At 38.0% G+C, this 24991-nt stretch overlaps 1 long non-coding RNA gene across 2 annotated transcripts; it reads right to left on the bottom strand.

Annotated features, from left to right (window-relative positions):
• LOC135577120 (uncharacterized) lies at window positions 1-24183 on the bottom strand. Of its 2 annotated transcripts, XR_010468710.1 has the most exons (5): window positions 24071-24183; window positions 18109-18237; window positions 7967-8126; window positions 2180-2297; window positions 1-403 (listed from the first exon to the last, which is right to left on the bottom strand). It is a non-coding gene; the product is annotated as an uncharacterized LOC135577120 (long non-coding RNA). The 2 variants fall into 2 exon arrangements; XR_010468711.1 differs by lacking the exons at window positions 18109-18237; window positions 24071-24183 and adding an exon at window positions 11279-11389.
• Window positions 24184-24991: the final 808 nt, after the last annotated feature.

Here is a 24991-nt window from a genome sequence, read left to right as displayed (position 1 = left end):
TTCTAAAGGTCAATATTTGTTTATTTTCCAGCAAAATGATTACTCCGAGACATGAATACTGAAATTAAAAATAACAAATATATAATCATTTAGCTCTGTGATTGAAACCATCAGTTAACTTCCTTAAACTGTACACTGATATATAATCATTTAGCTCTGTGATTGAAACCATCAGTTAACTTCCTTAAACTGTACACTGCATTACACATTCTGTTACAGAGAATGTTTCTGCGCCGTAGTCATTTCTCACAGGTTAGCCTTGAACGCATTCTGAGCTGGTTGCTGTTGTTGATGCAGCATTGGCTGCAGCAGTTTGTACAGTTTTGTTGGACATCACTCCCGTTGCAAACTCCTGCTGCGCTTTCTCAAAACTAGCACCAGTTGTGCGGTAGAGACCATGCACCTAGGGAGGTGAAAAAGCAGTGAAAAAAAGTGCACTGAGCCTTCCATTTCTTGGTAGAGTAATAATGAAGTCTCAAACACAAAGCAGAGCTGTGTGGTGGAGAAATCTGGTTTGCTCATGTTTGCGAGGATCCAGAAATAAGTAAACAGACATCTTCCCCCCAGAAATCCTACAATTTTTTATTGCCCTGCTGTGCATGCATAGTTTGAATGTAGGGACACTAGGTCTTGTAGGTTTTCACTAAAATGTGTGTGGTATCTGCTGTCTGAAATAACATATTTAAATACACAAACTGGCTGCATAACACAGGACCCATAGCCTGCAAAATCATCTTCTGTCTCAACTGGTATACAATTTGGCATACTCATTAAAAGAGTGTGTAAGTGTGCATGTTAAAAGAAACAACAGGAAACAAATCCAAAAAAGTATTTTTGAATCTATTGCGTCAATAACATTCTGGTGAACCTTTTTCTACATCAGTTTTTTAGAAACATCTTGATTTCTCTGACTGACATGGTTACAAGAACCTATTAAGCTAAGCTATGACTGAACATTAAAAAGTATAAAATATCACAATAATGCAGATAAATATCTGCTAAACTAGTATGATGACTAATTGCTCTGCATAATAAGCAAAGGTATTAAACAATATGGTTTATAATCTCTAGTACAACAAAAAAACAAATCCTGAGTAATTTCCAATTATCCAAGTATTAAAATGCTATTTCTGATTTATATTGGATCAAGTCACAATAAAGTTGTCAAATAATATTAAGAAGACATTTCATTCAACTGTAGCAGGAAAATTAATGTTTAACTTTTTTCTTTGTTACAAATATGACTATTTCTACTGTTTCTCATCCCTAAAGATATACCAGGTCATATCTGAGTATGCATGTTTTTTGAAAAGAATCCAGATGCATGTGGTTGAAAGAGTGTAAAAAAATGCTCATCATACATTTTTCTTGTTTGTTTCTTTCTCCTGTACCTGAGTATTTATGCAGAAAACTAATAAGGAGAAGAGACATTTCCAGGCTATGCTTAAAATTTCTAGCTTACTGTAAATAGACCAGAAGAGTTTGGGTATAAGCATAACTGTAACTGAGGTTGAATTATCTGAATCACCAGTACATCATCATAATTCTCAGTTATATTTAATCAAAACAACATAAAAAAAAAAAACTTACTGGCGCATTAGTATCTAAACTTAGGCCTTCCAGATGGAAATTCACAAAAAGAAACCAAGGGAGAAAAAGCATCTTTCTTTGAGCTTTTTTGCTACACAATCACTAATTGAGAGCAAAATGTTAATATAAGCACAGAAATAAAAATCCTTTTCTGAGGTAGTAGGCATTTCCCTCTTCTATTGATTTTAATGGGAATGATTTTTGATAAGAGCTGAAACTTCACAGTCATTTGAATCACACTTCACTCAGCCTGATGAATCACCACAGATTTGAAAATTGCAACCTGGCATCTACAGGTCCTACCTTAGTGTTCGTTTCACCTACCCTTTCATTGTAGGCTTACCTTCTCTTATTCAAAGCTATTGTTCTCCATTTTAGTTTGCAGAAATAAGTGCACTGCATAAACAGCATTTCATAACTCCATGACAGTATAAACAAAAAAGTACTATAGAAGCACAGTTGTTAAAAGGTAAGGCACACCCTCAAGACTATAATTTAATCTGCATTACTTTGTGAGAGAGTACTTCTCAAGTAGGAAAGCAAAATCCAAATCTAACATAGGAAACAGAAGAGGGAAATAATAACTTACCTTTTTAAACATGACTAATGAAATAACAGCAGATGCTGTGAAAAGCACAGCTATGATTAACATCATAATGCCAACAGGGATACTCTTATTAAGACCAGTAAGAGATGAAATCCACCCACTGAAGGAAAAAGAAAAGACAAACCTTACTAGCACAGCACAAACCATTCCACCACAGGTATTCACATCAAGGAAAGCTTTATAACTTCCTGGTTCTAATCAATTGCATATTTTTGAAGAAAAAGTCATAGAAATTATACATGAGCATATTTCTGTTCTATAATAAAGCTTTTACAGTTTACTTGCCATTTTCCCAATGCATACAGTGAAACTAACAGAAAATCTTAGCTAAGACTATTATCCTTGATAAGAGTTGTGAAGAAATTAAGAGATACATTAAAGAGTTGCTCATCAACTTTTTGGGATTTTTTTGATCATACGGTCATTTCAGAATAATTTAAGGCTACATGGAAGAGAAAATGTCACTAAAAAGACAGCTTCTAACTTCTTCAAAAATCAAACAAAAACATGCCAGACACACAGAGCTTCTATGCAGGAAAACTCCTTTAGTTGTAACCACACAATTAATTAAAAGATTGCTTTATCAGTATCTACTTCAAATATTTCCCCATTCTTCAAAACTGAAATATCAACATAAAAGTACAATATCAAACTTGGAGCCACAAAAAGCAGGTTGCCTTAAGAAAAATAAAACATTAAGACAAAGTTCTTCCATCAAAAAAAGAAAAAAATTCTATAAACCCAAACAACCTTAAAACTTTTCTCTACTTCTTTCAAATTGCTTTGATGTCCCCTATGTCCAACTGGACTCTACTACAGAACTCCAAAATCAAAACTGTAATTAGCATCTTCTGATGATCTGGCTACTCTTCATACCCCCTTTGTTCACATCTATCAAGGAAAAAATAAAATATTGGATTTGAGAACAACAATAATAAACCAAGTTTTTTCCTTATACTCCGGTTCTGAAGCAATGATATTTTGGCTGCCTTACATACATTTTCTGCAGGTTAGCAGAAAAACACCAATACACAGAAATGTCATTACCCAGGTACATTATTGCCAGTCATAGCTCTGGATCCTATCAGCTGTCTACTTACAACCATGCTTTTTGTTAATTCAAGGGGGTTTTGTTGTTGTTGCTTTTTTTGTTTGGTTGGTTTTTTGTTTGTTTTTGTTGCTGCTTTTTTTTTTCCCCCCCAAGAAGGGTGACTGATTCCTAATAGCTTTTCCTTGTAAAATCTAAATATTACACCTTGAAGCTTCAAATAAAAACTATATATACATAAAAGTTTCAAGTAAAAGCTTATATATTATAAGCATCAAAATGAAATATTGACTATTACAGAATAAGGAGTTGACTGGGACAAATGAGTTTTTCAAATAATATCAAAGATATACCACTATATTCACCCAAATACAGTGTTGACTCATTCTTCAAATTTTAGCCATAAATTTAATTACTAAGTATATTAATATAATTAGAAATAACTAATGATAAAAAAATATTCAAACAGTATATTATTACAGCCTAAATTATTCTCATTTTCTCTAAGTTTTGCTTATTTCTTTATCCTAAATATAGAGAAAATAATATCTCCACACACCACTAAAATAGGGGAGGCAACGTATAAAAGAGTAGTTCAAAGTGTCTTACAATTAATGATAAAATTTTGCCTAGCCAAATAACAGAAGTAGCTCACACTGTTGGGATGTTTCTCACTTTTTTTCCTAGTTAAGAGCACTTCAAAAATACTTTTTTTTTTTTTTTTTTTTTTTTTTGAGTGCTAAATGTAACAATTCCAGTGAACACAAGATTTTCTATTAAAACAAACAAACAAACAAACAAAAAAACCCCCCAAAAAACAACACAGATTGTATTGCAGTTACAATATCAAATATGAGTGTTTGTCTTACAGGCAGTACAATGCTATAGAAAACAGAATACTCACCTGTTTCCCCATCTTTGAAATCCTGCAGCTTAAAGTACATGTACAGCAAACTGACAGATATATACAAAGAAGAACACAAAGAACCTGAATGAACTGTCACTCCTGAAAGGGAAGGGGGGGGGGGGGGGGGGGGGGGAAATTAAAGCACCCAGGAAATTTATTACTTTTTACAAATACTGTAGTACCATCTAAATTTTATTTTCTCATTAACTAGAGGAAAAGTGCTTTGATTTCTTGATGGTGACTTGAAATAGCAGTAATTCTGTGGTTTTGTAGCCTGACAAAGACTGAAAGTGTTAAAAGTCTGTCAAAATAACAAATATAAACATACAGGCAAAATTTCAAAGACCTCAATGCATTACTATCAAAACTAATGATTGCATGATATCTTTCCTACCTGCTTTCTAAAGGAAGCAAAAATCACTTAAGTCACAGAACCAGATTTTACCAGTAATAGCTTTTTCTGCAGAAGGGAATATGTTCATTTCTATTTATTCAACCAGTTCAGTTTAATAACTATTTCTTTTTCAGCTGAACAAATTAATGAAAGTTGAATATGCAAGTAGTAGTATACCTTTTCCGAAAAATAAATATTCACTAAGAAACACTAAGGATGTACTAGATCTAAACCCCTGAAAGATAGCATGACACTGAACTTCACCAAATCAGGAATAATAATTTCATATAAAACAACACTACTAACAGAAAGTATGTAAGATTTATAATTAATGAAAGCTACCATTTTAAAATACTAGCAGTTCTCTGTATTTTTAATTTATCTCAATTTGTACTGATATTGTCACCCAAGTCATGAACAAAAGTTAGACTAATAAATGAAAAATACTCTTTCATTTTTTAGCCTTAAAGATGTAAGAATCTAGTGCATGAGCAAAGGCAAGTTAAACTATATGATTCCTCAAAGATGTGTGGGTACAGCAAAATCTCCTTTGTTAGCAAAAAGAAACATGTCATTTAGTCTAAAGGTTATGCTCAACTGCAATTTATGGCTATCAATCTCTCTACAAAAATTAATGCATTTAAACTGAGAACATCCCAATTCATTTCCATGTAAAAAATAATTCCCAAGAAATACTGTAAGAGTACAGAAACTTAGAATCTCTACATGCTGATTTTCACAAAAGAAAGTTCAATTTTGCATGTAAACCAACCATTCTATTTTGAAAGACTAAGATACTACACCTCAAGCTTGTCAAGTCTGCAAAATCCACATTGCTAAAAGCTAGGAAAAAACACTGGAGTTCGATTACTATTAGATCAGTGCAAAAGGAATTGTTGTTGTTGCACTGTTTGAAATTTGCCATTTGATATTGGAATAAATTCTTAAATAATTGTGGTTATGTTATACATAATTTTAATGTGATTTTCTTGCTTCGTTTTTTTTGCTACTATTACTTGCTGTTTATTTTATATTTAGACTATGGAAATGATGTTAGACAAAAAGCAAATTTGAGCGATTTTCTTATTTGAGTTCAAAATGGGTTGTAAAGCAACGGAGACAACTTGCAACATCAGTAACGCATTTGGTCCAGGAACCGCTAATGAACGTACAGTGCAGTGGTGGTTCAAGAATTTTGCAAAGGAGATAAGAGCCTTGAAGATGAGGAGAGTCGTGGCTGGCCATCCGAATTTAACAACGACCAATTGAGAGCAATCATTGAAGCTGATCCTCTTATAACTACACAAGAAGTTGCTGAAGAAATCCACGTTGTCCATTCTATGGTCGTTCAGCATTTGGAAAGGTGAAAAAGCTCGATAAGTGGGTGCCTCATGTGCTGACTGATAATCCAAAAAATTGTCATTTTGAAGCGTCGTCTTCTCTTATGCTACACAACAATGAACCATTTCTCAATCGGATTGTGATGTGCAACAAAAAGTAGATTTTATATGACAACTGGCAATGACCAGCTCAGTGGTTGGACCAAGAAGAACTTCCAAGGCACTTCCCAAAGCCAAACTTGCACAAAAAATGTCATGGTCACTGTTTGTCAGTCTGCTGCTGGTCTGATCCACTACAGCTTTCTGAATCCTGGCAAAACCATTACATCTGAGAAGTATACTCAGCAAATTGATGAGATGCACTGAAAACTGCAATGCCTGCAGCCGGCATTGGTCAACAGAATGGGTCCAATTCTTCTCCATGACAACACCCAACCACACGTCACACAACCAGCGCTTCAGAAGTTGAACAAATTGGGCTGTGACTTTTTGCCTCATCTACCATTATTCACCTGACTTCTTGCCAACTGACTACCACTTCTTCAAGCATCTTGACAACTTTTTGCAAGGAAAACACTTTCACAACCAGCAGGATGCAGAAAATGCTTTCCAGGAGTTCGTTGAATCCCAAAGCACGGATTTTTACGCTACAGGAATAAACAAACTTATTTCTTGTTGGCAAAAATGTGTTGACTGTAATGGTTCCTATTTTGATTAATAAAGCTGTGTTTCAGCCTAGTTATAATGAGTTAAAATTGAGTCCAAAAACACAATTACTTTTGCACCAACCTAATTACTGGCTGGGTGATTGTTAGTAGACACCCGCTATGACATCTCCTTTGTTTTCCATCCCCCTAATCCTTATCCAGAGGCTCTCAACCACATCCTTGCTATCTGTAAGGACTGCACAGTCAAATCTCTTCCTTACATGCAGTGCAACTCGTACACTCATCTGCCTGCCTATCCCTCCTTGCACTGGTTTGACTGAAAGCGAGTTAATTTTCTTCAAGCAATTAGAAACTAGCTAGCATGGTCATTGTTTGGATTTAGTTTGAGAACAAAAAGATAACACCCCAGGACAGAATGAATGTTTTTCTCCAAGTAACTTTCCAGTGGTTTTTGGTTGGAATGAAGAGTATATAAGAACTTACAGTTATCTTACTTGTTATCTGGGAGGGAAGGTCTGTCTGGGCTCTCTATCTGCAGGTATGAGGCAGCTAGGAAGGCAGGCGTGGATGGGACAGACCTTGACTGACATGCAGACTGATCAATGAGAATATTCCATACCATTAGCATCATGCTTCATATTTAAGGAGAGCTGGGTTTTCTGTTTGGAGAGACCTGTTCCAGTTCTGCTTCTTTTCAGTTGAGTTCTGTTCGGGAGTTGCTTTGAGTTTGGCCTTTTGCTGTTCTGCCATTTTGCAGTTGGCCTCTAGGCCCTTCTGCCTTTTTGGTCTTGTCTCTCTCTCTTATTTTATATTCTATTTCCATTTTATAGACATGAGTAGTAGTAATAGTATTATTTTGTTATTTTATTAAACTTTTTAATCTCAGTCCATGAGTTTCTCCCTTCCAATTCTCACCTCTATTTGGGGGTGTGGAGGGGTAGCGAGCAAGCGGCTAATGTGGTTTTGATCGCTAGCTGGGCTTAAACCACCACACTCCTGAACAGCCCATAGCCCTCCATCCCAGCACTCCAGTCATGGGAGTCACTCCACTAAGTATCGCTAATACCAATGATATCATAGTTCTAGGAACTGATCAAGGCTTCCAATTAATCCTGCTTGCTTCTCATACTATGTGAATTGGTGTATGAGCATTTCAGATGTGCTCCTGAACCTTCTGTGCTGCCAGGAGCAAATATTTCTAAAATATTTTAAAGGATATTCTGATATTCCTGTTGTCATTGACATTTTGGATATGGCAACTAAATCAATGGCAAATATTCTACTTGTTTCTACTGAAATAATATTTAAAGGATTATCATAACTATAAACAAGCAAATTCTGGAATGTTAATGCATTTCGACAAATGTAGTATTTTTTTAAAAAAATATCTTAAGTGAAGCTGATGTTCTTACCTGAAAGCTCCATAAAGTGGTCTGTACCAGCAGATAGAAGAACAACGGGTGAAAAGCAAAAACCAGAGGACACTCAACCCAAAATCAACCCCTCATGTTGCATCAATGTAAAACCAGGCCAAACATCCAAAGATATTAAGAAACAGTGTCACTGTATAGACTGTAGAAGCAAAAGCAAAAAAGTCTTAATTAAATTAAGTTCATATAATAAATTATTACAGCTGTTCAAGTAATATCCAAACTGTGCATTTCTAAACAAAACATAAGTATGCTATCAATAAATCAATATCTTCTTTCAGTAATATGCTGATTTTTATAGTTTTCTAACTTTTGGGTTAAAGCTACCATTCCCAAGTGAAAGTACTGAACATAAAAATTCAAGTAGTATCAGGTATATAGTGATTAAAAAAATTGTGTCATAAAAATAAAATACTGATACTTCTACAGTAATTATTACATACAGATATTTGCACTTTTTTAACATGCTGGTTATTTATTTTCTCTTACAATCAGGCAAATAAATGAGAGCAAGACTTTCAGCCTTAATGTTACTATACAAAACTACTAGACTTTTTTTTAGAGGCTAGCTTATAAATTATTTAAAATCCATCATAAACTTAGCACTGTACACACTCTAATTTGAAAGGAAAACTAAAAAAAAAAAAAAATTGATGAAAAGCTCTTTGTCTTACATGTAATAAAGCAAAAAAACTTGGTAAAAATGTTTCTCAGTAAAACAAGACCTGCAGGAAGCTGTTTGAAATCATTTAATACATCTTGCATATTCAAATATTTCTTATAACATTGGTCTTAAACATCTGCCTTTTTGGTATGCTCAATACTTAGCTCAATACTGAGATTTTCTCATAGGCAGACCATGTTACAGGTTAACTACTGAACTAAAAAAATGCATTCGCATTACAACTTCACAGTTTATTTAAAAAATATTTAGTTCTTCAAACAGAAAAAGATACAGTAGGAGTAAGGAACATTACAACTACTACTTTCATGTTATCTGGCACAGAAGTTAGTCTGCAAGACTTAAAGATGAAAAAGATGAAAAGGAATTTTTTACTTTGTTCAGCAATAACCAGTGATTCAGAAGTGATGTTGCTATTTCAGAGGACAGTTTCTATCCTTGTGGACCATGAAAAAGTATTTATAATTGAGAGTGCACAAGCAGCCCCTTGCAGCAATAATTTTTTATTTAAGTCCTGAGAAACATTCTAGACATTCTACTGGAAGGTAAACAGGAAAATCACAGAATCATAGAATGGTTTGGGTTGGAAGGGGCCTTCAAAGGTCATCTAGTCCAACCCCCCTTCAACAAGCAGGGACATATTCAACTAAATCAGGTTGCTCAGGGCCCCATACAGCCTGGTCTTGAATGTTTCCAGAGATGGGGCATCTACCACCTCTCTGGGCAACCCGTCCCAGTGTTTCACCATTCTCATAGTAAAAAATTCTTCCTTATATCTAGTCTGAATCTATGCTCTTTTAATTTAAAACAATTATCCCTTGTCCTATCGTGACAGGCCCTGCTAAAAAGTCTGTCCCCATCTTTCTTATAGGTCCCCTTTAAGCACTGAAAGGCTGCATTAAGGTCTCCCCAGAGCCTTCTCTTCCCCAGGCTGAACCACCCCAACTCTCTCAGCTTTTCTTCATAGAAGAGGTGTTCCATCCCTCTGATCATTTTTGTGGCCCTACTCTGGAACCTCACCAACAGGTCCATGTCTTTCCTGTAGTGAGGGCTCCAGAGCTGGACACAGGACTCCAGGTGGGGTCTCACCAGAGCAGAGGGGCAGAATCACCTCCCTTGACCTTCTGGCCACACTCCTTTTGATGCAGTCCAAGATACAATTGTCCTTCTGGACTGCAAACACAAATTGCTAGCTCATGTCCAGTCTTTCATCCACCAGCATCCTGAAGTCCTTCACCTCAGGGCTGCTCTCAATCCCTTCATCCCCCAGCCTGTACTGATACTGGGGGTTGCCCTGACCCAGGTGCAGGCCTTGTTGAACCTCATGAGGTTAGCATAGGCCCACTTCTTGAGCTTTTTCAGGTCCCTCTGAATAGCATCCAATCCCTCAGGTGTGTCAACTGCACCACTTGGTGTCATCCTCAAATTCCTGAGGGTGCACTTGATCCCACTGTCAATATCATTGTTTAAGATATTAAATAGTACTGGTCCCAGTACAGACCCCTGAGACCACTCATCACTGATCTCCATCTGGACATTAAGCTGTTGACTGCTACCCTCTGGATGCAATCATCCAGCCAATTCCTTATCCACCATTCCATATCTCTCCAATTTAGAGAGAAGGATGTTGTGGGGGACCATGTCAAAGGCTTTAACAGAAGTCCAGATAGATGACATCCATAGCCCTTCCTTTGTCCACTGATGCAGTTACTCCATCGTAGAAGGCCACTAGGTTGGTCAGGCAGGACTTGCCCTTGGTGAAGCTGTTCTAGCTGTCTCAAATCACCTCCCTGTCCTCCATGTGCCTTAGCATAGCTTCTAGGAAGATCATGGAACAGATCCTACTAGGCACAGAGGTGAGGCTGAGAGGTTGGTCGTTCCCAGGGTCCTTTGACTATAAAGAACTGGCAAGGTAATAAAGATCCTGAAAAAAGACTCTTCAAAGATCTTTGTTTCCCCTTAACCAGCACTTAAATAAGTCCTAAATCAACTTAGTAGAAAAAAATCTTAAAGCAAAATGCCCACATCAATGCATAAAGGGCTGAAGGAACTCAAAACACAGTTCTCCCAGATAAACCATATTTTCCTCCAAGAGTCACCAGAAACAGAAAACTTTGTACTATTAAATAAAGAGCACTTAATGCATCTACATATCTTAGCATGGTTCCAAAAGGCTAGCAAAGCAACTAATTTCAGAATTTGTATGTGTATGTTTCATAAAGCACAATAAAAAATACAAATCCAAATTCCTACCTTCCTTTGATGAATATGAGAAAGCTTACTAAGGGGTATTCTTTCTTCTTTTTTAGTCAATAATGGAAAACATGGAGGCCACCTAGATTGCTAGAAAAGTCCACATTCTGGGGGAGCTTGAACTTCACAAAATGATTACCTTTTTTTTTTTTTTGAAATTGCAGTTACAAGAACAGGACAAGTTTTAAAATAATACCATCACTGCAGAAAAAGATTTAAACATCACACCCACTACTAATACTTATTAGCACAATAAAACTGGCAACATCAGGGTCTACTTCATCGCTGTCACAAAGAATCTCAGCTGTTAAAAACTGAGTATCAGCAAGCTACAGATGAAGACAAAGAACTTCACTTACCATTCTCTCTTCACTCACCCTTTTCTCAGCCTGCTGTAAGTTACAGAGAAGCATTTATTCTTTGAGCCAAGGTGTTTACTAAGTGACCTACATAAGCTTTGCTGTTGTATGAATACACAGGTGTTTTCATGTTTGGGGTAATGACTTTAAGTACCTTCCACCTACTTTCCTCTTCAAATTCAACCTTGATACAAGTTAGAAGATAATGACCACCTGAGAGCTGTAATGACCTAAAGGCTTTGGCAGAAGTCTGCATAATGCAATGTCTGTATGACAATAACTTCACAGCTATACCAAGATAGCACTCAGTGTGAAGTGATCTAAAAAAGCCTTCTCCTAGTTTAGCTGTGGAAACATGTGAAGTTAAAAAAAAAGGGGGGGGAGGGGGCACTCATGCAAGAAGAAGAGTGAACAATGGGAAATTAGTTTAAAAATATTCAGACTCAACTCCATTTTTATTAGTGCAAACTTCCTTGTATAGAAGAACCCTACTTAGATATACATTCCCTGGCTTAACTACACTTTATCATACATTAATGTATGAAAGTGAATCGTAGATAAAGACCACAAGTTGCATTGATGCTATTTGGCATCCACATTATTGAGATTATTACTTTGCAGTTCCATTTGGGACTGTGTGAAAATAGATTTCAGTAATGTTTTATTGATGGTATTCTCAGCAAACCAAAGTCCTCACTAGGATACATGACAAAATAACGTGCTTCTTCCCAGGAACCAGCTGGACCACTATCCTGTAATGTAGTGCCTCAAGGGGAATGGGATACCTGCAAAATGGAGGTCTTTGAAGCCACAAGGCAACTGGCAAGTGAGGACAAAGCTGGTGAAGTTTGATCACACACAACCTTGGAGCACATCAGAGTGGTTTCAAATGTAATTTAGTCTTTTTTTCCTTGTCTGTTCTGTTCTTTGTGGGGAGGGTGAGACATTTGCAAACACACCTTACAAATGACAGGAGTATTTTCCATAGGGAAAAATATATTCTAAAACAGGCTTAGATTGGCACAGAACACAAGCACATACTACCAAAAATGTGAAAGTGTTTTTTTTCCTCTACACATTACATTAAGGCTTCAGCTAAAACATCAGACACAGTCCACACTGTCCAATTCTCAATTATACACACTAAAAATCCCATAATAATATGGAGTAGACCAAGTGGTGAATCTGTAAGAGAGCGAGAAAAGAATCAGATGTCTAGAAAACATGACCTACAAATAAAGGCTGAGTGAACTATGCTAATTTAGCCAAAATAAGATAAGATAAATGGGGATAAATGTATTCTCCATAACAACAGTGGACAGAACAGGGAAGATCATTCACAAGAAGGGAGAATTAAATTATATACTTGGAAAAACCTTCTAAGGATAAAGATGGCAACACACTAGAACAAGCTTGGGGGGAGTTTATGAAGTGTCCATCCTTGGAGGTTCTTGAGAACAGGCAAAACAAACATCAACACAGACTGTTATATGTACTATTGATTGTAGCCTCAGACAGAAAGAAGGATAGATTAGATGAAACTCTCCTAAATGGAAAAAAATACCATGAAAGTTGGCACCTCAGGGTATATTTCCACCAGAATCTATAGTTTAAGTCATTTGTCCTTGAAAAACCTTTAAAAGTCTTTTTCATGGAAAAAGGAAGCATTCACAGCCAAATGCTACAAAACCTTTCTATGAGATTAAGCAGCTCTTCAGTTTGTAACTTCAAATAAGAAATATTTTTTGAAAATCACTATGGCTCATTTTTCACATGCTATCAGCCTGTGGGGAAAGAAGCTAGAAAATGCAGGCTTTTGAGCCAAAAAAATATTTGGTGTCAGATAAAAGTCAAGAGACATGGGACATTTCACTAGTAACGGCATACAAAAGTAGCGTCCGGTGCTACAGAGCCAGGAAAACTGCCATTCTATCTGCAAGCCGGTAGAATAGCAATGGTTGCAAAACCAAGATTATACAGAAAAGCTCCACTGGCAGCTGACAGAAGCCTTGCTAATAGATTGCCGTAGCTCACAAAAATGTAGGGGTAGTCAGTCAAAAAATAAAAAAAAGAAAAGCTCTCCCCAGGGGGTTCGCAAGTGTGTGTGGGGGGGAATCTGTGCAAGGAGAAAACCACATCAAGGAATCCAAAAGCTCTGACTTCAGATACAAATAGAGAAAATATGGATGAATTTGCAGAATAGGGATACTGGCAGAGATAGGCCCTGGTTGTTGTGGGGGATTTTAACTTTCCTGATGTTTGCTGGAAGGACCATTCAGCCAGCCAGCCACAGTCCAGGAGGTTCCTCCAGTGCATTGATGATAACTTCCTCATGCAGATGGTGGAGGAGCCGACTGGGAGAGGTGCACTGCTGGATCTCATCCTCACTAACAAGGAGGGTCTGGTCGAAGCAGTAAAGGTTGAGGGCTGCCTGGGTTGCAGTGACCACGAGATGGTGGAGTTCAGCATCTTGGGTCGCAGGAACAGAATAGCAAGTAGAATTGCAACCCTGGACTTGAGAAGGGCTAACTTTGGCCTTTTCAAGCAATTGCTGGGGGAAATCCCATGGGCAAGACTGCTTGAAAGAAAAGGGGCCCAAGATAGCTGGATTGCATTCAGAGATTGCTTCTTCCACGCTCAGGATCAGAGCATCCCCACACGAAGAAAGTCAAGGAAGGGAGCCAGGAGGCCTGCGTGGTTGAATAGGGATCTGTTGGGTATGCTCAAGCAGAAAAGGAGAGTTTACAGGTCGTGGAAGCAGGGGCTGGCCACTTGGGAAGAATATAAGGCTGCTGTTAGAGAATGTAGGAAGGCAGCTAGGATAGCCAAGGCCTCCTGAGAATTACAGCTGGCGAGAGGGGTCAAGGACAGCAAAAAGAACTTTTTCAAATACATAGCAGATAAAACTAATACCAGAGGCAATGTAGGCCCACTGATGAATGGGGTGGGTGCCCTGGTGGCAGAAGATACAGAGAAGGCAGAATTACTGAATGCCTTCTTTGTCTCTGTCTACTCTGCCGGAGGCTGTCCTGGGGAGCCCTGTACCCCTGAGACCCCGGATGAAGCCAGGTCAATGGAGGAGTTTGCTTTAGTTGATGAGGACTGGGTTAGGGAGCAATTAAATAGTCTGGACATCCATAAATCCATGGGTCCAGATGGGATGCATCCGCGGGTGCTGAGGGAGCTGGCTGAAGTCATTGCTGGACCGCTCTCCATCATCTTTGCCAAGTCTTGGGAAACGGGAGAGGTGCCCGAGGATTGGAGGAAAGCAAATGTCACTCCAGTCTTCAAAAAGGGCAAGAAGGAGGACCCGGGTAATTATAGACCAGTCAGCCTCACCTCCATCCCTGGGAAAGTAATGGAACAGCTTGTCCTTGGTGCCATCTCAAGGCATATCAAGGATAAGAGGGTTATTAGGGGCAGTCAGCATGGCTTTACCAAGGGTAAGTCGTGCTTGACCAACCTCATAACCTTTTATGAGAATGTAACAAGGTGGATGGATGATGGCAGAGCGGTGGATGTGGTCTACCTTGACTTCAGTAAAGCCTTTGACACAGTCTCCCACAGCATCCTCACAGCTAAGTTGAGGAGGTGTGGTCTAGACAATAGAGTAGTGAGGTGGGTTGCAAACTGGCTTAAGGAGAGAAGCCAGAGAGTGGTGGTCAATGGTGCGGAGTCTAGTTGGAGGCCAGTATCTAGTGGAGTGCCTCAGGGGTCAGGACTGGGGCCAATATTATTCAATATATTCATTAACGATTTAGACGAGGGAATAGAGTGTACTATCAGCAAGTTTGCTGATGACACTAAGCTGGGAGGAGTGGCTGACACGCCAGAAGGCTGTGCTGCCATCCAGCGGGACCTGGACAGGCTGGAGAGTTGGGTGGGGAATAACCTAATGAAATTTAACAAGGGCAAGTGTAGAGTCCTGCATCTGGGCAGGAACAACCCCAGGTTCCAGTATAGGTTGGGAAATTACATATTAGAGAGCAGTGTAGAGGAAAGGGACCTGGGGGTCCTGGTGGACAACAGGATGACCACGAGCCAGCACTGTGCCCTTGTGGCCAGGAAGGCCAATGGCATCCTGGGGTGTATTAGAAGGGGGGTGGCTAGTAGGTCGAGAGAGGTCCTCCTTCCCCTCTACTCCACCCTGGTGAGACCCCATCTGGAATATTGTGTCCAGTTCTGGGCCCCTCAGTTCAAGAAGGACAGGGAACTGCTGGAGAGGGTCCAGCGTAGGGCAACGAAGATGATTAAGGGAGTGGAGCACCTCCCTTATGAGGAAAGGCTGAGGGAGCTGGGTCTCTTTAGTTTGGAGAAGAGGAGACTAAGGGGGGACCTCATTAATGTTTATAAATATATAAAGGGTGAGTGCCATGAGGATGGAGCCAGGCTCTTCTTGGTGGCCAACAATGATAGGACAAGGGGTAATGGGATCAAGCTGGAACACAAGAGGTTCTGCTTAAATTTGGGAAAAAACTTCTTCTCAGTAAGGGTGACAGAGCACTGGAACAGGCTGCCTAGGGAGGTTGTGGAGTCTCCTTCCCTGGAGACATTCAAAACCCGCCTGGACATGTTCCTGTGCGACCTCACCTAGGTGTTCCTGCTCCAGCAGGGGGATTGGACTAGATGATCTTTTGAGGTCCCTTCCAATCCCAAACATACTGTGATACTGTGATACTGTGATAAAGAGCATATAGAACTGAAGCAGGTAAAAAAGTTTCCTCAGATACATAACGACCATGAATAAAGATATAAAAATTGCTACCAGCCAAAGCAACACCCAGAAAGATGAAATAGAAAGGTATGTTCTTGGGGCTGCCAAAAAGGAAGTGGAAAACTAACCTACTTTACAAAGCACTGAGCAGGCAGTACTAGATTTATTCAAATGTGATTATGTTCACAGATCCCCAGGCTTTACAAGACCTAGGAAGTTCTGGAAGAGGAAATAAAATGTTATGTAGAGCACCAAGCAGAAGAAGGTTGGTTTGCTATGGTAAAGAGCGCCTCCACTGAGCCAAACCAGCCAGCCCTAAGACACAAAGTTCTGTATTCTTTTTTTTTTTTGCCTGAAATAGATTTTTGTCTTTCTTTTCCTTTATTATGCCCTTTTCCTTCCTTCCTGAGTATTCCTTAAGTCAGAGAGTATGAGAGCTAAAGAAGGAAAAGAGCAAGACGACTCAGTTAAAATCTCAGTCTACCTAGAAGAAAATCTTTCAGGTTAGTATAAGGGCACAACTCGTATACATTCTGAAATACTATAATGTTGCTGCTTTCTTTATTATTGCCATAAGAAGGAAAAAGAAAAACAGTATTAATATTCCAATTCTCACTGCCCAACTTCACCTTATATTTGAAACATATGGCACTTTTAAAACTTAGTCCTGCAAATGGCCAGAATTAGTAAATATCCTAACATTTTGGAATACTTGATCTTAGATTTCATATAAAACTTAAATGTCTGTCAGATTTATGAAAGTGACTAATCCCACCTACTACAGTGGATTTAGTTGCTTATTTTATTATCTGTAATTAAAGATTAATGACCCAACAATCAATAGAGAAAGCTATGTATTACAATGAACTGGAATTCACTTGATTCAATGCTCATTTTATGTTTTTCAATTACATGGTTCAATCACAGTAATGATTACCAGATTAACAGGTAAAATTATGCAGATTTGCTAACTAAATGTGGAGCTTTGAAAAAAGTACATAAGAGTCCTGAAATTCACATCCCCTTAGTATGCTAAAAATATATTAATGGCATTAAAGGACCTAAATCTTTGGAATTTCATCAGTCTCAGAGTATTTATTAGGTTCTCATCACACTGGACAAGGCAGAAGAAACAAATGTCATGGCATTTGTACATTTGGTTCATCCAGCGTTTCTCAAATCAAAATATAGCACCTGAATGAGGGGAAAATTAACCCCACAAAGACTGTGCAGAGCATTCTTGGTGTACAAAGGACAGTTGTAACATGGACTGATTCTTCAGCTAATTTACTTTTTTTTTAATAGACTAAAATAATATTAAGTCTCCACTATAGACTGTCCTGGTTTTGTTAAAAACAAGACCAGTTTCTCTTTTAGTGAATTTTTCTTTCAGTTAAGTTCTTCTAAGTAACTGCAATTTTCTGAAGTTGGATACATGTTTTGGTAGACATAGCAATGGAATGCAAGGTCGCTGATAAGGATGTATGTCACGTAAGTGAGATGGGCAAAGAGGACCAAACTGAACAGGTGATTAAAACTGACTAACTAAGTATTCCATCCCATCTACGTCATACATCATATAAAGGGGGTAGATCATGAGGGTCTCGCCCTTCTTCAACTATGGCCGACATCTGGGAAGGACTCTGCCTGCCGTCCCTGCAAATCTGAGGCCTAGTGACAGACCCTGCATCCTTGAATCCAGTTCTGATTTGCAGAGTCCAACCCAGGACTTCTGGGTGCCTGCTGCTGGAGCAGTGCCGAGCTTTGCCGGGGAATTCAAGATTGGTTTTGTATATTTTGTATATTTTGTATTATTTTCTCTATTTTATTAGTAGCATTAGTAAAACATTTTTATTTCTTTCAAACTTGCAAGTCCTCTCTGTTTTTGCCTCTCTTTGCCCTCCTATTGCCTTTACTTGGGGGGGGGTGTCTGAGTGGGGGGAAATAATATCCAATACTTTTAAAATTGAAGCTAACTAAAAGATTTCACTTCAACATTTGACTTCTGGATTTAAAACAATTTATCATTACAGATGTGGCAAAAGCCAAAGTAGTAGGTATGTATAATTGAGTTTGAACAGGCACTTTGTTTTTTCTTTGAAAATAAAATACTTACACATCCACAAATAGTACATAATCTTTACTGTCTTCTGGAATTCTACAGGAATGTCTACAGAGAAGTCCTGATAGAAACATGGACCCACTGGAAAATTCTCAGGAAGAGGTGGCCAGTTATTTTTTCTACCTGCAAATCAGAAGAAAAAAAAAAAAAGTCACTTTACAATACAGTTTTAATCTCTGTATACTAGAAAGAGATATGCATTTGGACTTGTTCAACTTGTTTTATGCACAAGTTTCACAAGCGTATGGATAACTTGGGCTACCAAACCCAAGAGTTTTATTAGCAATCCTCACACAACACTGAAAATAAACTTCAGAAATAAAATACAATGAAGTGCAGACAGATCAAGGAAAGTACAATATTTTATCTATGTAAATGACTAAGCAGGCATCAAACAGTTCCTATAAAGTAATGAGAAAAGAGAATTCTTCACAAAACAATTTCTCAGAGCTCCTTGACTTTTAAATGCACATTTTAAATGCCAGGTCCTGCACTTGGGTCACAACAACCCTATGCAATGCTAAAGGTTTGGGGAAGAGAGGCTGGAAATCTGCCTGGTAGAAAAGGACCTGGGGGTGTTGATCGACAGCTGACTGAATATGAACCAGCAGTGTGCCCAGGTGGCCAAGAAAGCTAACAACATCCTGGCTTGTATAAGAAATAGTGTGGTCAGCAAGACTAGGAAAGTTATTGTCCCCCTGTACTCAGCACTGGTGAGACCCCACCTTGAATACTGTGTTCAATTTTGGGCCACTCACTACAAGAAAGACATTAAAGTGCTGGGACATGCCTGAAGAAAGGCAATAAAACTGGTGAAGGGTCTAGAGAACAACTCTTATGAGGAGCAGCTGAGGGAACTGGGGTTCCTGAAAGGAGGTTGTAGCAAGGAGAGTGTTGGTCTCTTCTCCCAAGTAACAAGTGATCGGACAAGAGGAAATGGCCTCAAGTTGAGCCAGGAGATGTTTGGATTGGATATAAGGAAAAAATTATTCACTGAAAGGGTTGTCAAGCATTGGAACAGGCTGCCCAGGGAAGTGGTGGAATCACCATGCCCAGAGGTATTTAAAAGATGTGTAGACATGGCGCTTAGGGACATGGTTTAGTGGTGGACTTGGCAGCGCTAGGTTAACAGTTGGACTCGATCTTAAAGGTCTTTTCCAACCTAAATGATTCTATTATTCTATTTCCCTAAGTCCCACCATACTCTCATACTTTGTGGAACACAAAGACTGTGGACTGAAAAGCAATCTCTATTCTCAGAATCCTGATATTTGTAACACCTGGATATCTCTAACAATTTGAACTAGTTCTCAGTAAAGTTTACAGTCAAAGCTTTACCTAAAAGCCCATAAGGCTGAAGAAAGGCAGCTATTTAAATGGTCTAAACTACTTTTTTGTTACTAGAACATGCCCTACAGCATCAATATATTTTACTACAGTTGTGTGACAGAGTGAGTGTGGAATAATTACTGAGGGGGCAAATTGTTGAAACTAATCAATAAGGATACGCTTACTGAGAATAAAGTGATATCCACATCTTCAGCATATAAGGCAGCTGTGCAGCAGGTAAGAAATCTGCTCTGCATGGTTTCTCACCCCCACTTGGCCTGTGTTGGAAAGCAAAATGTGGGAAAGCAAGATGTGTGGTTCCAGCCACCTGGATGATAAAGGAAGATCAATACTAACATGACCATCTGGACGGTCAAAGACATAATACTAACATAATAATATATAAAGGGCCTTGGACTGATTACTTTGAAGTACGTTTCTCGTAATTGTAAAAAGTTATAGCCCAGACTCGTGAGAATGGTATCTCGGGCTGGATAACTGCCCCCAAGTGTCTGGGATGTGTGAATGTCCTTGGGCCTGGTCTGTGAATGAGTGGAAAAACAAGTGAGACAAACATCACATGAGTTCAGTGTGTTTTTAACAATAATTAGTGGAAAAACACCTTTTGTAAACATCTTAGTCCATGCTCGTACCTGTAAATCCTATAAATTGTCAATGGTGAATAAAGAAGGCAGCCTAAGCCTAGGCCTAGGTCAGCTCTCTGCTTGGCCAGGCTCTGCGCTCCTTCCTGAACAAGATCTCTGCCTCTGCGTGAATTTTTGTCTGCACCCCAGTATGCGTCGTTCCTAATCGCCGCAGGCCTGCATTCTTGGATGGTAGTGCATGAGGGGAGCTCAGTGTGCTGGCAACTATGAAGTATGGGGGAGTGGAGCAGTGTGGAGATACTGCAGCCAGGCCCTGTGTAAAAGGCAGGTACAGGAACCAGATGGAATAGCTGCCAATTAAAAAAGATAAATGTTCAATTCCATCCAAAATGCTAGTTTTGAGCCAGCAAATATGTCGAAATTTGCCCTGTGGATGAACTTTGCTCATTATAATACCAAAACACACCTCCATCTCAAAGTATACACACCTCCCTCATACCCCCTATTCACTTTTGAGCAAATTCAGTGAAGTTTTTACCTTAAATATCAAAGCAAGAGTTTTTACACTAATCAACAACAAAAGTATGTATGACTAGAGTCACTCAAGATCCACCTAAACGTAGAAAATGGTATAAAATACCTTAACAATAGGGGAAAGTTAGGGAAGACACCATCACTGAGAAGTCAAGGAAACAGCATAACAGACTTCTGTGATCAGTCAATGGGCTGAGCCTATCTTCTCCACCCAAAAGGATGCTTTTGGGTAAGATTTGTGCACTTGGTTATACCAAGTGTTTCCCCCATGACACTTCAAGCTTGTATTTGGAATCACATTAGTAGTGCTATAATAATCTTAGAATTTATATATATTTGGTAGCAATACATATTTCTTGCAATTAACATGTATTTTTGCAACTGAAGTGTGTTTTTGCAGATAGCGTATTTTATCAATAGCAATCTAAAATAACTTGTACCTGTTGCTGTAATAAATCTCATTATTTGTGGATCTACTAGTCATGAGAATTTCTCATTGGATGCACTCAGACTTATAGTATATATATTATACTATTCATGAATATGTGTAAGCGTGTAAATTCAATAGTCACAACGCAACCTGCACTATTAGTGAATCTGTAAATCATGTGAATTCAACATAACGCCAAACCGGCTGTTGAGCACGATCGGACTTATACTGCCAACTTGACGTCATTTGATGTAATTGAGCATCACTCAGGGGTTCAGCTCAGCCCCCCAGTGTCACAGTGAAATACTGAGGACAAGCTGGAATGAAAGAAGGCTAAATTAATCCTCTTAATGCAACAGTGAGGACACCACAAAGGACAACACAGTATCAGACACTTGGATTTCCTTTATGCCAATCTGCTCACAGACTAGAGTATACATTCTGCTGAACACAAGTCATACCACGCATAGACTCAAGATTCAACTGAGATAGCTACAACAAACCTTTACTATAGCATTTCAAATTCTGGATGCACCATCTTCCAAAAGTGGAGTTGAACTAGAGACTAACCTAAAAGCACCTTTATTTGAAATTCTGACAAGGTTTTGCTTGCAATTTCTGTCTTCAACCATATCTTTACTAGCAGTTTGTGTGGTAAGAACAGAAAACTTGCAAAGCTTACACGCTTGCATTATTTCTTATTTCTTTCCCCACTCAGACAAGATGAAGCTGACAATTCTGTCCAAACAGGTCCAAGGCACTAAGTTAAATTTTCTGCTTCTTTCACTGAACATTTTTTATCAAGTCTTTTACAGCAGGGGATTTATAGAGGGAGCATACAGAAGGTAATGAAGTAATATTCCCATCCATATTAAAACATCTTTGAGATTTCTAATATGAAAAATATCTTATAATAATTCAGATCTTCATTATGCAGTATATGGTTATATCTTTCAGGACCAATAGTTTCAAGACAGAGTCACAGAAAAAATCAGATATCTTACAATGTATCTTATATATAAGAATTTTATTTTATGTGCTTTCTCAGCCCTGTGTCATAGGTTTCAAAATTTTCAACTAAGACTGAAAGACAGCTTGGTGAGATGGTTTGCGATCAAAAACTAAGTGGCATTTTTCTAAATACACTTTGGATACTCATATTCCAAGGTTGTATCTTGATAAGCAAAGAGCTAGCTCAGAGTTATTTCATTCAACACAAGTTACCATCGCAAGACCTATTAACATAACTTCAATAGCATGCCTACACTGTGGATGCAGACACCCCCAAATTAGCTTCATGCAAGCCCAGAAAGGGATTTTCAGGCATGCCCAAATGAACTAGCCAAAATAGGAAACAGCACACTTTAATAAGCTCAAGTGCAATACTGTATAGGACCTGAGCAGAAGACTGAAGGCATCAAGCTGAGCAGACCTATCAGCTTGAAAATCTTTGCATTGTAGTCAATTGCATATGATGACAGTGTCCTAGATGTGCAGCCAGCATCTTAAATTGAATGGAAATAGCTAGAGTACTGTTGCAAAAGACCTTGCCTTCCAATCAACACATCTCTACAGTGTTTCCAAAGGAGTTTGAATGAGTGTGCAAAAAAAAAACATCAGAAGGAAAGAATATTGTTCTCCTCAGTCACAACATAAAATTTCTGATTCGCAGCATCTTTTCCACAGTCATTTGGCAAAAACCCAACATCCTCTTTAAAGCTTTAAGAGCTCTCCTCTATTCAGCCTTCCTAAAGAATCCTTTAGATTCTTCATGGACTCTTCAAGCACTTTGATGTGAACAACTGCAACCTAATAACACAGTAAATACCCATTTTAGAAATATCCTGAAACATGCATGGGGTATTAGAATTATGTTCCCTATGATATAGATGAACAAAACTGTCCCTGAAGCCTGAAAGAGACAAGTAATCAATCCAGACCATCAATATAAATTAGTAAAATTAGATGAAGAGCAATATATATAGAGAAGGAAATGAAAAAAACATCAAAAAAATAATTATCTAGGAGAAGAGGTACAGAGATTTAATAAAGAGACTGAAAAGAATAAATACCGAAAAAATAAAAATGGTTTACTATATGAACAATATCACCATGATTCTTTTTCTTAGAAGAATAGCAATTCCCCATTCCCAGATTCTAGCATATGACTGGCATAAAGTTCTGTAAGACTTTGAATTAGTAAGCGACTATGCAATCTGGAATTGTACCGCTGTATATTTCAATTTCCACAGGAGCAAAAAAAGCAGCACATGTGGAAGTACAACAGTCAGAATTCTAGACACAAGTGAAAAGATGACACAAAGTCCACCTTGCACACAGTGGTTTGGTTCTTTTTGGTTTTTTTTGGTTTGTTTGTTTGGGGTTTTTTTTCTAACTTCAGTCTGAAGTTCTTCCTTTTGAAAAGGAATATTCCTATAGATCTACTTCTAACAAAGTATCTTCAGTTAAAAGGATGTAAATCTTCTCATTTGTGAAACTGCAGTACCAAAACTGATGGTTTCACGTAGCACACTTACAGTTTGTGGCAAAATGAGATACAGATCTTGACTATGGGTTCCAAAGTGTCATATGAAAAATAAAATATTAATAATAGAATAAATATTTCTGCTATTTGCATAAAATATTGTATCTGTAACATAGCAAAAGAAAATGTTTCAAAACAGGAAAGTTCTCCTATAGCTATAAATACTGACAGAAGAGAAATCAAAGCGATGTTACTTAGGAAGTTACTTTTACTTCTTCTCAAACTGCTCCATTTCTATTCAATAGTATTACTTGGATATTAACCTAAAATAGCTGATAGCAGAGAGTAACATGTAACATAGGCCACATTTAAATATTTTGCTGTGAAAATTTGCACAGGCCAGGCCAGTTTTTGTTCACTATATGCACTCTCACAAAGGAGATAAAAATTCTTTTCCTGAAGAGATTATAAAAAACACTCTTTGATCTGTTTCACAATCACTGTAAAACTAAAATAGTTTCTAAGAAAAAGTGAAATTTCTGCAATTTTAAAAAGTATTTTTTTCATGCATACCCCCCTGCTGATTGAGACTCTGCATTTCCCTTTCTCTGCGATCCAGTTCAGCTGCTTTTCTTTCCAGTTCTTCTTGACGCTTTAGCAGTTCTGCCTGGGCCAAGGCATGGTCCCGAACAAAACAAGCACATTAGATATTGATTAAAAAAATACAAACACAAAATAATATTCCAAGTCTTTTTTTCCATAATTAAGCATCTCCAGTTATGGATGAAGACTGACCTAATAGTACACAAATTCATGCAGTAACTGATTACTTAAAGGCAGTATTAATTTTCATAAATCATCAGGAAAGCAATGCTTATTTATAAAAAACACTATTCCAGAAGTCTATTTATATTATTATAATTGAAAGGAACCTAGTGCCTGAAAGTTATAGACAAACCTTTGCAATTTGCATGTAAGCAGGTGGTTCTTCTGTTGGTTTCATTATTGCTGGCTGGGTACTGGGTACATTAGGCATTTTCACACTTCCTGGAGAAGGCTAAGAAAACGAGAGAGAATTATAGGGAAATAGTGTCCTATTCTAACAAACATATTTTCATTAACTCTGTAAGAACTAATCCAGTTGTTTTAAAGGAAGTATTATTGATAAACTGAAAATCTGATATGCTGCCTACAATATTTATAACCTTAGGAAAAATAAGATAACTACATTCTTTCATTCTGTGGTATAGCATTCTGCTTGGTTTTCATAGGTTTTTTTTGAGTTTGTTTGTTTCTAGGTTGGTTTTTTTGTTTGTTTGTTTTTTGTTTGTTTTTTTGTGTTTTTGTTTGGTTTTCTTTGTTGGTTTTGGTTTGGGTTTTTTGGGTTTGTTTGTTTTGGTTTTGGTTTTTGTTTCGTTTGGGTTTTTTTTTCTATTTTTTTTAACTGCATTACTTGCCATAAACACACATGAAATTGTGTGGATTGGTAGAAAG

The sequence above is a fragment of the Columba livia genome, chromosome W (assembly GCF_036013475.1).
Source record: "Columba livia isolate bColLiv1 breed racing homer chromosome W, bColLiv1.pat.W.v2, whole genome shotgun sequence".
Classification (NCBI taxonomy): domain Eukaryota; kingdom Metazoa; phylum Chordata; class Aves; order Columbiformes; family Columbidae; genus Columba; species Columba livia.
This window is presented reverse-complemented; position numbering and strand designations above follow the sequence as displayed.